This window comes from Zalophus californianus, chromosome 3 (assembly GCF_009762305.2).
Source record: "Zalophus californianus isolate mZalCal1 chromosome 3, mZalCal1.pri.v2, whole genome shotgun sequence".
Taxonomy (NCBI): domain Eukaryota; kingdom Metazoa; phylum Chordata; class Mammalia; order Carnivora; family Otariidae; genus Zalophus; species Zalophus californianus.
In genome coordinates, this window is record NC_045597.1 from 64,851,450 (window position 1) to 64,867,955 (window position 16,506).

At 37.2% G+C, this 16,506-nt stretch overlaps 1 long non-coding RNA gene across 1 annotated transcript in view; it reads right to left on the reverse strand.

Moving 5' to 3' along the window:
- LOC113920693 overlaps positions 1 to 16,506 on the reverse strand; it is a 222,454-nt gene that overhangs the window by 96,060 nt on the left and 109,888 nt on the right. The window contains exon 2 of the long non-coding RNA XR_003519346.1: positions 2,186 to 2,322. This is a non-coding gene — a long non-coding RNA (uncharacterized LOC113920693). The remainder of the gene's footprint in view (positions 1 to 2,185; positions 2,323 to 16,506) is intronic.

Consider the following 16,506-nt stretch of genomic DNA (forward strand, 5'->3'; position numbering starts at 1 on the left):
AGACAAGAAGACGAATGCTGCAGAGACTGTTTAAGCAGCTCCAAAAACTGCATATGGTTAAAATCCTTAAGATAGATAGGTAGACAGACTGTCTGTTACTGGTTTTGTTTCTTTGATTGAATTCTCACTAATAATCAGGACTATACTTACTGTACAATGCCTACTAATCTGAAATTTTCAACTAAAATTTTTTGTGGTAAATATTACTCAGCCAATCAAAGATTTGCTATTTATATTGAGAGTTGTAAATATTCTCTAACTACTAGTTAAGCATACCTCTGTATTCTACTGGTTTCAGTGTTCACATCTAAGTCCTTTAATTTTACAAACCTCCCAATTCTTGAGATGTTGAATTTACTCATCTCTTAGTATGTATATAATAAGTTGTTTTATGCCAGCCAGGTCTGAGGATATCTTTCTGTTGAATTTATAGATAAATGAAAATTTAATTGTGTATTAAATTCTTGACTCAAGGGATATTTTTGTTTCCTTGGAAAACCATAAGGAAAGATATATGTTTATTTTCTCATTCTTTTGTCAATATAATATTAACTCTCCTCTTTTTACTTTTCCCAGGCACTTCTGGAAATTTTTAATTAATACATTTTGAAGATGTTCTCCTGAGAGCATATGATTAGAACTGCTGTGCTTCTGTTAAATTAAAATCCTTGTCATTAGGCCATGCCTATCTGTATATCCTATTGGACTTTTTAAGCTTAAAGTCTACTCCTTTTTTTTTTTACATTAATATAATTACTCTAGTTTTCCTTTACTTAATACTTCCCAGAAAATCTTTTTTCATTTTTTACATCCCGACTTTTCAGTTTATTTTTGTCTTAGATATGTTTCTTAATAATATCATATGATAAAAATTTGCACTTTATCTTATCTGATAATGTTTGTCTTTTAATTGTGTAATTTAACCCAATTATGTATATTGTGATTAAGTGCTACCATCATCTTGCTTGCTTTATATTGTTACCACTTTTTCTCTCCCTTTTTGTCCTTTCTTTCTGGGCTTAAGTATTTTTTTCTTTGTTTTCTTCTTATTCCAATTTTTTTCCTTGTAGATATACACAATTTGTTCTTTCTTTTTAATTGGTAACCCTTGAACTTTTACCATGCATGTTTATTATTTAATGATTTCTAAAGTTAATGTATTAATCCCACCCATGAACAACATAAGCACTGTAGACTAAGTTAACTCATTAGAGAAGGGACTGATGAGGCTCAAACATGGACAAAAGCAAAAAAATCCTGAAACCCTTCTTCAAGGTACAGCATAATATCTCATTTTCTGTGAAATATTATATCAGTTTCCCAAAAGTTGTTCATTCTCTTGCCCCCATCTTACTTAACACACTGTTTCTTTGTGTATATGCATACTTCAGTATGATTTCCTTGAGGATGAGGAATAGATCAGCTTTTTTTTAGTAGTACCTGACACCAGACACAGTATATATTAGCATACATTTAGTCTAGTGAATGAATTTTAAAAAGTAACAATTTTATGTTCCTATGCATTTATGATTTTTCATTCTCTCATATTTCAGGGAGATAACCAGTTTTATCAAAAACTTTACCCAGCATGACCACTCATAAGAGAGAAAATCTTAATAAGATTCAAATCACAGGGCGCCTGGGTGGCTCAGTTGGTTAAGCGACTGCCTTCGGCCCAGGTCATGATCCTGGAGTCCCGGGATCGAGTCCTGCATCGGGCTCCCTGCTCAGCAAGGAGCCTGCTTCTCCCTCTAACCCTTCCCCCTCTCATGTACTCTCTCTCTCTCTCTCTCATTCTCACTCTCTCAAAATAAATAAATAAATCTTTAAAAAAAAAAGATTCAAATCACAGTTCATATATTTCATATATACGTGTCTACACTTTTGATTTTAAGTATTATTCTGGTCTTTGCCCCTAACTAATTCATCCAAACAGCTTAAGTATAATGATTTTAGTTTGAGAGAAGCAGGATTAGGCCTTTTATAAATTATTCTATAAAATTAAATCTGTGTCATAAAGAGTTCCATGCGTTTAGGAAGCAAAAGAGGGAAGCTGACCTAATTATGGCTGAGCTAAATGAGTTGTGGTTATTCTTACGTTTATTCATATTATTTTGAAAGAAAATGAAAACTATCATGCTATCTTAAAACACCGTCTGCATTATTTTCTCAAAATTTTATTTACCTTTGTATGTCATGCTGCTTTCACATTCAAAGTTTTTCCAAACTCCTCTAGGGCAAGAATCATGGGCTGTGCAGATCTGTATCCTCCCTGGCAGCCAACCATGCAGTGGTCACTTGGTAAATTTGTGATCATTGTGTCTAGAAACAAATGAATACATGAGTTAGTGAGTGAATAAAGATACAAGAGAATAACTAAATGCAATGGCCTGTCATTTTCTACCTAGCTTTTTTTGCAACTTCCCCATTATTATTTAGAATTAAATTTTATTTAAATTTATTTAAAATTATTTGAATATATTTTTTTGTTTAAAAAAGGAACATTTCTTTTTTGTTTGTTTGACTGTTTTGTGTTTTTTTGTGTAGTTCAACCTGAAACAGGTCCATAAGTTTATGAGTGTGCATTAATAAATATTCCTTTTAGTTATTAGAAATGGAATGAATTACATAATCATATTTTGAAGAGAAACCAACAAAAATGGAGAAAAGAGGTAACATGAAAAAGAGAAATAGACCAAAGGGTTAAAGAGGACCTCTGAAGCGCATCTGAGATATGCACCCAAATGCAGACAAAGTTACACATTAGTCATTTCAGATTATGGAGTACAACCATCCTTCCTAACAAGTTGACTTTTTTAAAAGTCACCATAAATAACTGCCCAATATTAAATCAAAATTTCTCATTATGATAAAAGATAAACATGATTGATGCTGTCATAAAAGTCTCATGTGTACAGATTGTTTTATTTATTCCTCATGATCCTTTGACCTAGGAAGATGAAACCAAGTTTTAGAGGGGCTAAGATATTGGCAGAACCAAGACTTGACCATAGGAAATCTGATTTCAGGGTCCACCCTCAAAATTATTATACTCTTTGCTTCCCAGTACAGTAATAGAAATAATTCTCTTCATAGCAAATTGGTGGTACAACAAGAACAATGGTTCTTCACTCTTAGGAACCCTCAATTTAATAGATATTCATATATTTGAGGTTACATTTAGAGTTAATTCCTATTTTAAGAGGCAGTAATATAGGGATAATTGTAGTCCCTGCTTCTTCTTCCTCTCTCTATGTCCTGCTCCAAACATTTCCACAACACATCCCCATCCCCTCCACATACACACACCACTTTTTAATCTGTACCTAATCTACCTAGTATACACAGGTCAGTTTTTCATATGTTCTTCCACTATAGCAAATAGGAAGATAAGAATGCTCCTAGTACTTGAAATTTCCTGTTTCCAGAACCATCCAAGGGGTAGGTGACACAGGAAGTAAGACAGTTAAGTGACTAAGAATTTAAGCTCCAGAATCAAAGTCTCTGGCCTGTAATTACTATTTGTGAGACATCAGGCAAGTTTTTATTAACCTCATCTGTAAAATGGGGGAATAAAACAATTTCCAGTTGTTGTAAGGATCTAATTATATACTATCTATAATGTTTTTCACTTATGCATGTCACATAGTAAATGCTCAACTAATGTTAGATATGTATGTTAATTCTTATCTGGAAAAAGATCTAGTATCAAATGGTGCCATAATTAAGTTGTTGTTTGTGGTGCTTTTTAGCAGATTCAGTATGTCAGCTACATAGAAAACCATCTATTGTCCAAATGTTAACATGGTAATTATGTAGAGGGCTCCTTTGCAATTCTGCAATTCTACATAGAGCAGGAAATAAATGTGTTACAAGAGCCATATTAAGTTTCTGCCATGGAAGATAAAGGCATATTGAAATTATTTAGATGGAAACATTGTGCCTCTATTTATAAGGCTCTAAACTGCAATTGGGGAAAGTATTATGTGCTTGCAGGCATTTTTCTGGCCTACCTTTATGAAGTGATGGGATAGCTCTCTTTAAAGAAGAACACAGGGGGGCAGAGCAAGATGGCGGAGGAGTAGGAGAACTGGGTTTCCTCTGGTCTCAGGAATTCAGCTAGATAGGGATCAAACCATTCTGAACACCTACGAACTCAACAGGAGATCGAAAAAAAGAATAGCAACAACCCTCTGAGCAGAAAAGCGACCACTTTCTAGAAGGTAGGACATGCAGAGAAGTGAATCCAAAGCGATATTCGGGAGGATAGACGGCAGGGGAGGGGACCTCCGTCGGCCGCTTCTGGCAAGTGATAGAGCCGCGGAGCACAAAATCCGAACTTTTAGAAGTTGGCTCCGCTGAGGGACGTCGCTGCAGTGGCTAAGCAGGGGGTGGAACCCTCGTGGGACAGTGTGGTCTCAGGACCCTCGGGGTCACGGAAAGACCAGGGGTGCCTGAGTGCAGCAGAGCTCCCAGGTATTGGAGCAGGGAAGCCGGCTGCAGAGACAGAGCCGAGGTGCGGGCTCTCAGCTGGGGGTTGCCATAAACCGTGATCCGCGGCCCAGTCGGGCCACTGCTCCTCCAGCAGGGACCCAACAAGCGGCAGATCCGGGGAGACTCCCCTTCCTCCTCTGGGAGGAGCGGCGCGGGAGCGCGCCACAGGGATCTGCTGGGTTTGGAGACTCCACACGGGGTCGGGTGCCAGAGATAGAAACGCTTGGTCACAGGCAGGGTGAGCACGGAGTGCAGCCAGAGACAGGGGACATGGAAGTGACTGACTGCTTTTATCTGGGGGCGCACTGAGGAGCGGGGCCCCGAGTTCTCGGCTCCTCACAGGCAGAGATTTTCACTCTCGTCCTCCAAAGCTGTATGGAAAGCTTGCAGGGAACAAAAACTCCCGAGAGCAAACCCGAGCAGATTACTTAGCCCGGACCGGTAAGGGCGGGGCAATTCCGCCTCCGGCAAAGACATTTGGGAACCATGGCAACAGGCCCCTCCCCCAGAAGATCAGCAAGAACAGCCAGGCAAGACCAAGTTTACCGATCAAGGAGAACGGGAGAACTCCAGCGCTAGGGGAATACTGAAAATAGAATTCATGGCTTTTTTACCATGATTAATTAGTGTTTCAAAGTTAATTTTTTTAACTGTTTTTTTGAATTTTTCTTTTTCCCCTTTTCAACCAATATCTTATCAATCCCTTTTTTAAAAAAACATTTTTATTTTCATTTTTAGAGTCACATTCTATCCCTTCATAGTAGTTACCCTTATTTATGGTATATATATATATAAGTTTTTCTCTCTTTAAAATTTTGAGATACAGTTTCCTCTAACATATCAAAATGGACCCTAAATCTCTAGTGTATGGCTTTGTTCTAGTCTCCTGCCTGATCACATTCTCTCCCTTTTTTTTTCTTTCTTTCTTTTTTTTTAATCCTCTTCTTTCTTTTTTCAAGCACATTCTCAATTCCTTTATTAAAATGTTTTATAATTTTCATCTTTACAGTCATCTGCCATCCCTTCATTGTATCAACCCTTATTTTGTACATATATAAGTCTTTCTTTCTTTAAAATTTTAGGAGACCCTTTCTTCTAACAGACCAAAATACACCCAAAATCTAGTGTGTGGCCTTGATCTAGACACTAGCCTGATCATATTTGATCATATTCTGCTTTATTTTGTGTTGTTCTGTTTTTGTTTCTTCTTACCTTTTTCCTTCTCTTTCTTTTTTCTTTCTTTCCCTTTCTTTTCCCCTGGTTTCAGGTCTTTTCTGATTTGTTTCGAGTATATTTTCTGGGGATGTTGTTAACCTGTTAGCATTTTGTTCTCTCATTCATCTGTTCTCCTCTGGACAAAATGACAAAACAGAAAAAATCACCTCAACAAAAAGAACAAGAGGTAGTACCGTCCCCCAGGCACTACCCAATATGGACATTAGTAATATGTCGGACCTAGAGTTAGAATCATGATTTTAAAGATACTAGCTGGGCTTGAAAAAAGCGTGGAAGTTATTAGAGAAACCCTTTCTGGAGAAATAAAAGAACTAAAATCTAACCAAGTTGAAATCAAAAAGGCTATTAAGGAGGTGCAATAAAAAATGGGGGCACTAATTGCTCGGATAAATGAGGCAGAAGAGAGAATTAGCGATATAGAAGACCAAATGATGGAAAATAAAGAAGCTGAGAAAAAGAAAGAGAAACAACTACTGGATCACGAGGGCAGAATTTGAGAGATAAGTGATACGATAAGACGAAACAACATTAGAATAATTGGGATTCCAGAAGAAGAAGAAAGAGAGAGAGGGGCAGAAGGTATATTGGAGCAAATTATAGCACAGAACTTCCCTAAAGAGGGGAAGGAAACAGGCATCAAAATCCAGGAAGCACAGAGAACCCCTCTCAAAATCAATAAAAATAGGTCAACACCCTGACATCTAATAGTTAAACTTATGAGTCTCAGAGACAAAGAGAAAATCCTGAAAGCAGCTCGGGAGAAGAGATATGTAACCTAAAATGGTAGAAACACTAGATTGGCAACAGACCTTTCCACAGAGACCTGGCAGGCCAGAAAGGACTGGCACGATATCTTCAGAGCACTAAACGAGAAAAATATGCAGCCAAGAATACTATATCCAGCTAGGCTGTCATTGAAAATTGAAGGAGAGATCAAAAGCTTCCAGGACAAACAAAAACGAAAAGAATTTGTGAACACCAAACCAGCCCTACAAGAAATATTGAAAGGGGTCCTCTAAGCAAAAAGAGAGCCTAAAAGCAGCATAGACCAGAAAGGAACACAGACAATATACAGTAACAGTGACATTACAGGCAATACAATGGCACTAAATTCATATCTTTCAATAGAAACCCTGAACGTAAATGGACTAAATGCCCCAATCAAAAGTTTGGGTTATCACACAGGCTATCAGATTGAATTAAAAAACAAGACTCATCGATATGCTGTCTGCAAGAGACTCATTTTAGACCCAAGGACACCCCCAGATTGAAAGTGAGGGGGTGGAAAACCATTTACCATGCTAATGGACATCAAAAGAAAGCTGGGGTGGCAATCCCTATATCAGACAAATTAGGTTTTAAACCAAAGACTGTAATAAGAGATGAGGAAGGACACTATATCCTACTTAGAGGGTCTACCCAACAAGAAGATCTAACAATTGTAAATACCTATGCCCCTAACATGGGAGCAGCCACTTACATAAGCCAATTAATAACAAAAGCAAAGAAATACATTGACAACAATACAATAACAGTGGGGGACTTTAACACCCCCCTACTGAAATGGACAGATCATCTAAGCAAAAGCTCAACAAGGAAATAAAGACTTTAAATGACACACTGGACCAAATGGACTTCACAGACATATTCAGAACATTCCATCCCAAAGCAACGGAATACACATTCTTCTCTAGTACCCATCGAACATTCTCCAGAATAGATCACATCCTAGGTCACAAATCAGGTCTCAAACGGTACCAAAAGATTGGGATCATTCCCTGCATATTTTCAGACCATGATGCTTTGAAACTAGAATTCAATCACAAGAGGAAAGTCGGAAAGAACTCAAATACATGGAGGCGAAAGAGCATCCTACTAAAGAATGAATGGGTCAACCAGGAAATTAAAGAAGAATTAAAAAAAAATTCATGGAAACCAATGAAAATGAAAACACAACTGTTCAAAATCTTTGGGATGCAGCAAAGGCAGTCCTGAGAGGACAGTATATAGCAATATAAGCCTTTCTCAAGAAACAAGAAAGGTCTCAAATACACAACCTAACCCTATACCTAAAGGAGCTGGAGAAAGAACAACAAATAAAGCCTAAACCCAGCAGGAGAAGAGAATAATAAAGATCAGAGCAGAAATTAATGAAATAGAAACCAAAACAACAGTAGAACAGATCAACGAAACTAGGAGCTGGTTCTTTGAAAGAATTCACAAGATTGATAAACCCCTGGCCAGACTTTTCAAAAAGAAAAGAGAAATGACCCAAATCAACAAAATCATGAATAAAAGAGGAGAGATCACAACCAACACCAAAGAAATACAAACAATTATAAGAACATATGATGAGCAACTGTATGCCAGCAAATTAGATAACCTGGAAGAAATGGATGTATTCCTAGTGATGTATCAACTACCAAAATTGAACCAGGAAGAAATAGAAAACCTGAACAGACCTATAATCACTAAGGAAATTGAGCAGTCATCAAAACTCTCCCAACAAACAAAAGCCCAGGGCCAGATGGCTTCCCAGGGGAATTCTACCAAACATTTCAAGAAGAATTAATACCTATTCTCCTGAAACTGTTCCAAAAAATAGAAATGGAAGGAAAGCTTCCAAACTCATTTTATGAGGCCAACATTACCTTGATCCCAAAACCAAAGACCCCATCAAAAAGGAGAATTACAGACCAATATCCTTGATGAACATGGATGCAAAAATTCTCACCAAAATACTAGCCAATAGGATCCAACAGTACATTAAAAGGATTATTCACCATGACCAAGTGGGATTTATCCCTGGGCTGCAAGGTCGGTTCAACATCCACAAATCAATCAATGTGATACAATATATTAACAAAAGAAAGATCAAGAACCATATGATCCTCTCAATAGATGCAGAAAAAGCATTTGACAAAGAACAACATCCTTTCTTGATCAAAACGCTTCAGAGTATAGGGATAGAGGGTACATACCTCAATATCATAAAAGCCATCTATGAAAAACCTACAGCGAATATCATTCTCAATGGGGAAAAGCTGAGAGATTTCCCCCTAAGGTCAGGAACGTGGCAGGGATGTCCACTATCACCACTGCTATTCAACATAGTATTAGAAGTCCTAGTCACAGCAATCAGACAACAAAAAGAAATCAAAGGCATGCGAATCGGCAAAGAGGAAGTCAAACTCTCACTCTCTGCAGATGATATGATACTGTATGTGGAAAACCCAAAAGACTTCACCCCAAAACTGCTAGAACTCATACAGGAATTCAGTAAAGTGGCAGGATAGAAAATCAATGCACAGAAATCAGTGGCATTCCTATACACCAACAACAAGACAGAAGAGAGAGAAATTAAGGAGTCAATCCCATTTACAATTGCACCCAAAACCATAAGATACCTAGGAATAAATCTAACCAAAGAGGCAAAGAATCTGTACTCAGAAAACTATAAAATACTCATGAAAGAAATTGAGGAAGACACAAAGAAATGGAAAAACATTCCATGCTCATGGATTGGAAGAACAAACATTGTGAAGATGTCAATGCTACCTAGAGCAATCTACACATTCAATGCAATCCCCATCAAAATACCATCCACTTTTTTCAAAGAAATGGAACAAATAATCCTAAAATTTGTATGGAACCAGAAGAGACCCTGAATAGCCAGAGGAATGTTGAAAAAGAAAAGCAAAGCTGGCGGCATCACAGTTCTGGACTTCCAGCTCTATTACAAAGCTGTCATCATCAAGACAGTATGGTACTGGCACAAAAACAGAAACATAGATCAGTGGAACAGAATAGAGAGCCCAGAAATGGGCCCTCAACTCTATGGTCAACTAACCTTTGACAAAGCAGGAAAGAATATCCAATGGAAAAGACAGTCTCTTCAACAAATGGTATTGGGAAAATTGGACGGCCACACACAGAAGAATGAAACTAGACCATTTCCTTACACCACACACAAAAATAGACTCAAAATGGTTGAAAGACCTAAATGTGAGACAGGAGTCCATCAAAATCCTAAAGGAGGGGCGCCTGGGTGGCTCAGTTGGTTAAGCGACTGCCTTCGGCTCAGGTCATGATCCTGGAGTCCCGGGATCGAGTCCCGCATCGGGCTTCCTGCTCAGCAGGGAGTCTGCTTCTTCCTCTGACCCTCTTCCCTCTCGAGCTTTCTATCTCTCATTCTCTCTCTCTCTCAAATAAATAAATAAAATCTTTAAAAAAAAAAATCCTAAAGGAGAACACAGGCAGCAACCTCTTCAACCTCAGCTGCAGCAACTTCTTCCTAGAAACATTCCCAAAGGCAAGGGAAGCAAGGGCAAAAATGAACTTTTGGGATTTCCTCAAGATAAAAAGCTTTCGCACAGCAAAAGAAACAGTCAACAAAACCAAAAGACAACCGACAGAATGGGAGAAGATATTTGCAAATGGCATATCAGATGAAGGGCTAGTATCCAAAATCTATAAAGAACTAATCAAACTCAACACCCAAAGAACAAATAATCCAATCAAGAAATGGGCAGAAGACATGAACAGACATTTTTCCAAAGAAGACTTCCAAATGGCCAACAGACACATGAAAAAGTGCTCAACATTGTTCGGCATCAGGGAATTCCAAATCAAAACCTCAATGAGATACCACCTCACCCCAGTCAGAATGGCTAAAATTAACAAGTCAGGAAATGACATATGTTGGCGAGGTTGCGGAGAAAGGGAACCCTCCTACACTATCGGTGGGAATGCAAGCTGGTGCAACCACTCTGGAAAACAGTATGGAGGTTCCTCAAACATTTGAAAATAGAGCTACCATACGATCCAGCAATTGCACTACTGGGTATTCACCACAAAGATACAAATGTAGGGATCCGAAGGGGTATGTGCAACCCAATGTTTATAGCAGCAATGTCGACAATAGCCAAACTGTGGAAAGAGCTGAGATGCCCATCGACAGATGAATGGATAAAGAAGAGGTGGTATATATACACAATGGAATATTATGCAGCTATCAAAAGCAATGAGATCTTGCCATTTGCAATGATGTGGATGAAACTGGAGGGTATTATGCTGAGTGAAATAAGTCAATCAGAGAAAGACATGTATCATATGACCTCACTGATATGAGGAATTCTTAATCTCAGGAAACAAACTGAGGGTTGGTGGAGTGGGGGGCGGTGAGAGTGATGGTGTGGCTGGGTGATGGACATTGGGGAGGGTATGTGCTATGGTGAGTGCTGTGAATTGTGCAAGACTTTTGAATCACATATCTGTACCTCTGAAACAAATAATGCAATATATGTTAAGAAAAAAAAAAGAAGATAGCAGGAGGGGAAGAATGAAGGGGAGTAAATCGGAGGGGGAGAAGAACCATGAGAGACGATGGACTCTGAAAAACAAACTGAGGGTTCTAGAGGGGAGGGCGGTGGGGGGATGTGTTAGCCTGGTGATGGGTATTAGAGAGGGCATGTTCTGCGTGGAGCACTGGGTGTTATGCACAAACAATGAATCATGGAACGCTACATCAAAAACTAATGATGTAATGTATGGTGATTAACATAACAATAAAAATTTAAAGAAAGAAAGAAAGAAAGAAGAACACAGGTTTGAAATGTCCACATCGGTATATTATTTCTGCCATCTACACAACCAACATGAATCTCTAGTTTACCTGCTCTAGCTTCTTACCAGAATCTTCCATCTCAAATCACACATTCCACTTATGGTAAATACCTGACCCAAATATCCAATTGGTATAATAGCAATATACTCTCAAAATCTCCCAACCTGATTCCTACATTAAACAAGATATCCATAAAGCCACATGCTGTGCTTCATCTCATTATACCTTCAGTTTTCATAAACTGTTTTTAATTGTAAAACTATTATCAAATACATCACTCATTTTGTCCTTTATGGAAACATCCACATAAAAATGTCCTCTAATCTCAGAGCCAGATTAAAAATATAAATATAAATATACTTGACAAATTTCTAAGCTTCCATTTTTGGATAATGAGAGCTGTGCAACATGCCAGCTACTAGAATGAAGCTCTGTTAAATTTGAGTTCAAATATAAAGCTTTTCACCAACATTTTTATCTTTGATTATCTTAGTTTTATATTTGTCAGTTAATTTTTAAATTTGATTTTCACACTACCTATTAAAAAATGGAGAGAGAGTGAGGGAGGGAGGGAGGACTCACACAAAATTAGAAACTAAAGAGGAGAAATAACAACTGACACCACAGAAATACAAAGGATTATAAGAGAATATTATGCCAACAAATTGGACAAACTAGAAGAAATAAATAAATTCCTAGAAACATATAACCTCCCAAAACTGAACCAGGAAGATACAGAAAATTTGAACATACTGTTTACCAGCAATGAAATTAAATCAGTAATCACAAAGCTCCCAACAAACAAAAGTCCAGAACCAGTTGGCTCCCCAGGTGAATTCTAGCAAACATTTAAAGAAGAGTTAATACCCGTTCTTCTCAAACTACTCCAAAAATCAGAAGAAGGAAAGCTTCCAAATTTATTCTATGAGGCCAGCATTACCCTGATACCAAAACCAGATAAAGACACTACAAAAAAGAGAACTACAGGCCAGTATCTCTGATGAACATAGATGTGAAAATCCTCAACAAAATATTAGCAAACCAAATCCAATAATGCATTAAAAAAATTATTCACCACAATCAAATGGGATTTATGTCCAGGTTGCAAGGGTAGTTCAATATTTGCAAATCAATCAGTGTGATACATCACATCAACAAGAGAAAGGATAAATACCATATGATCATTTCAATAGATGCAGAAAAAGAATGTGACAAAGTACAAAATCCATTCATGACAAAAACCCTCAACAAAGTGGGTTTAAGGGGAACATACCTCAACATAATAAAGACTACATGTGAAAAACCCATAGCTAACACCATACTCAATGGTGAATAACTGACAGCTTTTCCCCTAAGGTCAGGAACAAGACAAGGATGTCCAATTTCACCACTTTTATCCAACATAGTACTGGAAGCCCTGGCCACAACAATCAGGCAAGAAAAAGAAATAAAAGCCTTCCAAATTGGTAAGGAAGAAGTACAACTTTCACTATTTGCAGATGACATAATACCATATATAGAAAACCCTAAAGATTCTGCCAAAAAACTAGTCAAATTCATAAAGGAATACAGTAAAGTCACAGGATACAAAATCAATATACAAAAATCCATTGCACATCTATACACTAATAATGAAGTAGCAGAAAAAGAAATTAAGAAAACAGTCCCATTTAAAATTGCACCAAAATAATAAAATATGTAGGAACAAACTTAACCCAAGGAGGTGAAAGATCCATACTCTGAAAATTATAATACACTGATGAAAGAAATTGAAGATGACACAAAAAATGGAAAGATAATCCATGCTCTTGGATTGGAAGAACAAATACTGTTAAAATATCTATATTGCCCAAAGAAATCTACAGATTTAATGCAATCCTTATCAAAATATCAATAGCAGTTTTCACAGAACTAATAATCCTAAAATTTGTATGGAATCACAAAAGACCCCAAATTGCCAAAGCATTCTTGAAAATGAAGAACCAAACTGGAGGGGTCACAATCCCCGGTTTCAAGATATACTACAAAGCTGTAATAATTATAACAGTATGGTAGTGGCACAAAAATAGACACACAGATCAAAAGAACAGAATAGACAGTCTAGAAATAAACCCAAGATTATATGGTAAATTAATTTGTGACAAAGGAGGCAAGAATATGCAATAGAAAAAGACAGTTTTGTTTTGTTTTAACAAATGGTGTTGGGAAAACTGGACAGCTACACGCAAAAGGATGAAATTAGACCACTTTCTTACACCATACACAAAAATAAACTCAAAATGGATTAAAAACCTAAATGTGAGACCTGAAACCACAAAAATCCTAGAAGAGAGCACAGGCAGTAATTTCCTTGACATTGTGGCAACATCTTTCTAGATGCCTGAGGCAAGGGAAACAAAAGCAGGAATAAACTATTGGGACTACATCAAAATAAAAATCTTCTGCACAGCAAAGGAAATAATCAACAAAAATACAACCTACTGGGTGGGAGAAGATATTTACAAATGATATTTCCAACAAGAGGTTAGTATCTAAAATATATAAAGAACTCCTATAACTCAACACCAAAACACCCCCAAATAATGCAATTAAAAATGGGCAGAAGACATGAACAGACATTTCTCCAAGGAAGATGTACAGATGGCCAGCAGGCACGTGAAAAGATGCTCAACATAACTCATCATCAGGGAAATGCAAATCAAAACCACAAAGAGATATCACTGCACACCTGTCAGAATGGCTAAAAAAAAAAAAACAACAAACCACACACACACACACACACAAACACACACACACACACACACATGAAACAACAGGTGTTGGTGAGGATATGGAGAAAAAGGAACCCTCGTGCATGGTGGGAAAACCTGTTTCTCAAGTTTCATCTTTCTTCAATGGCATTCAACAAAGGTGCTCTCCCCCATTTCCTAAGTACACTTTTTTCACTTGCCGCTCAGGAACACCTCACTCACTACCTCACTGGCTCCTTCTACCTCTTTGGTTAGCTCCTCTTCTCCAACTTCTAATGGCAGACTCTTCCAGGACTTAGTTCTTGGACCCCTTCTCCATCTTAATTCCTTTCTTTGGTGATCTCATCCAGTCTCAAGACTTTAAATGCCACCTGTATTCCAATGACTGCCTCCTTGACAGAGCCATTAGCCCTAAACTACTCCACCCATCTCGACTGAGGGCAATTCTGTACTTAAATTTTCTCAGGTCTGAAACTTTTAGTCATTCCTGTGTCCTCTTTCTTCTCATATCTTATATCCAGTCTCTCAGACAACGTCATTGCCTCTAACTTTGAAATCCATCCAGATTCTACTACCTCTCCCATCTCCACAGATTCCACCTTGATTTAGGCCAACATCATATCTCACTTGGATTACAACAATAACTCCTAAATAATCTCCTGCTTCTCTCCTTTTCCTACAACAGTCTATTCTCAATGAAGTAGCCAGGTGGATGTTTTTACAGCATAAATGATATCTCACTTTTCAAAAGTCTCCAGAGGCTTCCAATTTCACTAGAGAAATAGCCAAATTCCTTTATTCATTTAAATGGTATACTGTTACTTCCTCCCCCTCTTTTTACTGTTACCTCTCTTATATCATTGTCTTGCTCACTTTACATTGGCTTCTTTGTTTTTCTCTAGCATATCAGACATGTGCCCACCTCAGGGCCTTTGCACAGACTCTTTCTTTTGCCTGGAATGATTTAATCTCATTTCTTTCAAGATCTTTTTTATTCCCTCCTTTGCAATGACAGTTACTCTGATGACCCAATTTAAAATTATAATCTGCTTTCCTCACTCCTAACTCCTCTTCATTTCTTTCTCCTTTCTTTGCTTTACTTTTTAAAATTTCCTTCCATTTAATTTAGCACTTTTTAACATACTCTCTGATTTACTTATTACATTTATTGACTATTGGCGCATACCAGGGATGTAATAAATATTTGTTCAATGAACATGGAAAGAATATCTGTATTGATCAGCATTCTTACAGACAACAGAATCCACTCTAGGTGACCTGAGGAAAATTATTAGCTAGTTCCCTCTATCCTTGGTACAACTGAAATTAAAAAATAAATAGAAAGTGACTTTTTTATATAATTTCCAGAATCACATGGCAAAATTTTCCAGCTAAAAAAGCAGCTGCTGCCATTACTCTGCCAAATGATCAGAAAGCAAATAAGGAAACTGTTGTCATTATTTGAGCCCAAGAAAAGCCAAATCTTCTTGTCCCCATTCTTGCCAAAATATCCTGTCTCTTCCCTCATGACTGTCACAGTAGAAATGCCCACTTGGCCAAAACATAGGTCATAAGCACAATCATAGCTGAAGGGCCATCTGATAAATGTAACTTTTTTCTTTCCAGTATTTCATCTTTGATCTTTCCAGGAAGTCTTGCTCCAAGAGAGTATGAGTGGATGTTCAATAAGCCAATTACATTATGTATCATAACCCACACTGTGAATACTCAACATCAGTAAGGTCATTAACTCCCACACTTAAACCTCTAAACAATAGCAATGTTCTTTGCCTAACCATAAGGCAACTTACCTCACAAAAGTGGAAAAGACCTTCTCCTCAAAAGAGGAAATTCAAAATTTCATCAAACATTGCAACCATTTCTGAATAATCAGCCCTCCTCAAATTTAGTCTCATTCCTCTCTCATTATCCTATAAATATATATCCTATAATTATTATGATCAACACCACCACTACTCTTGTGTAAAATGTTAGTGAAAATAGAACAAAAGGAGGGAAATTTGTAATATATAACTAAATATGTGACAGACTAGAAAGGGAAAAAATAGTTTAATCTTCAGTACTATAAATGATCACAGGCCATATAATTTGTAACTTCCTTTCTTTACTACACACTCCATGTTCCCTTGGCTCCTAGGCAGCACTAGGAAGGACTCCCAAAGGATATGTATATGTATATGTTATAAAATAAGTATATATATAATATCAACTATTTTTATCATATTGGTTGTAAATATTTTTTCATTTGTTCTTTTCTCTATTGACTTTTTACTTCCAAGATTTAAACTATTAGAGGATAATACCCTGATATCTCCCTTTGATTTATTTTATATATCTTTTATACATTATTTTATACAAAGTTTTACATTCAGCATTTTT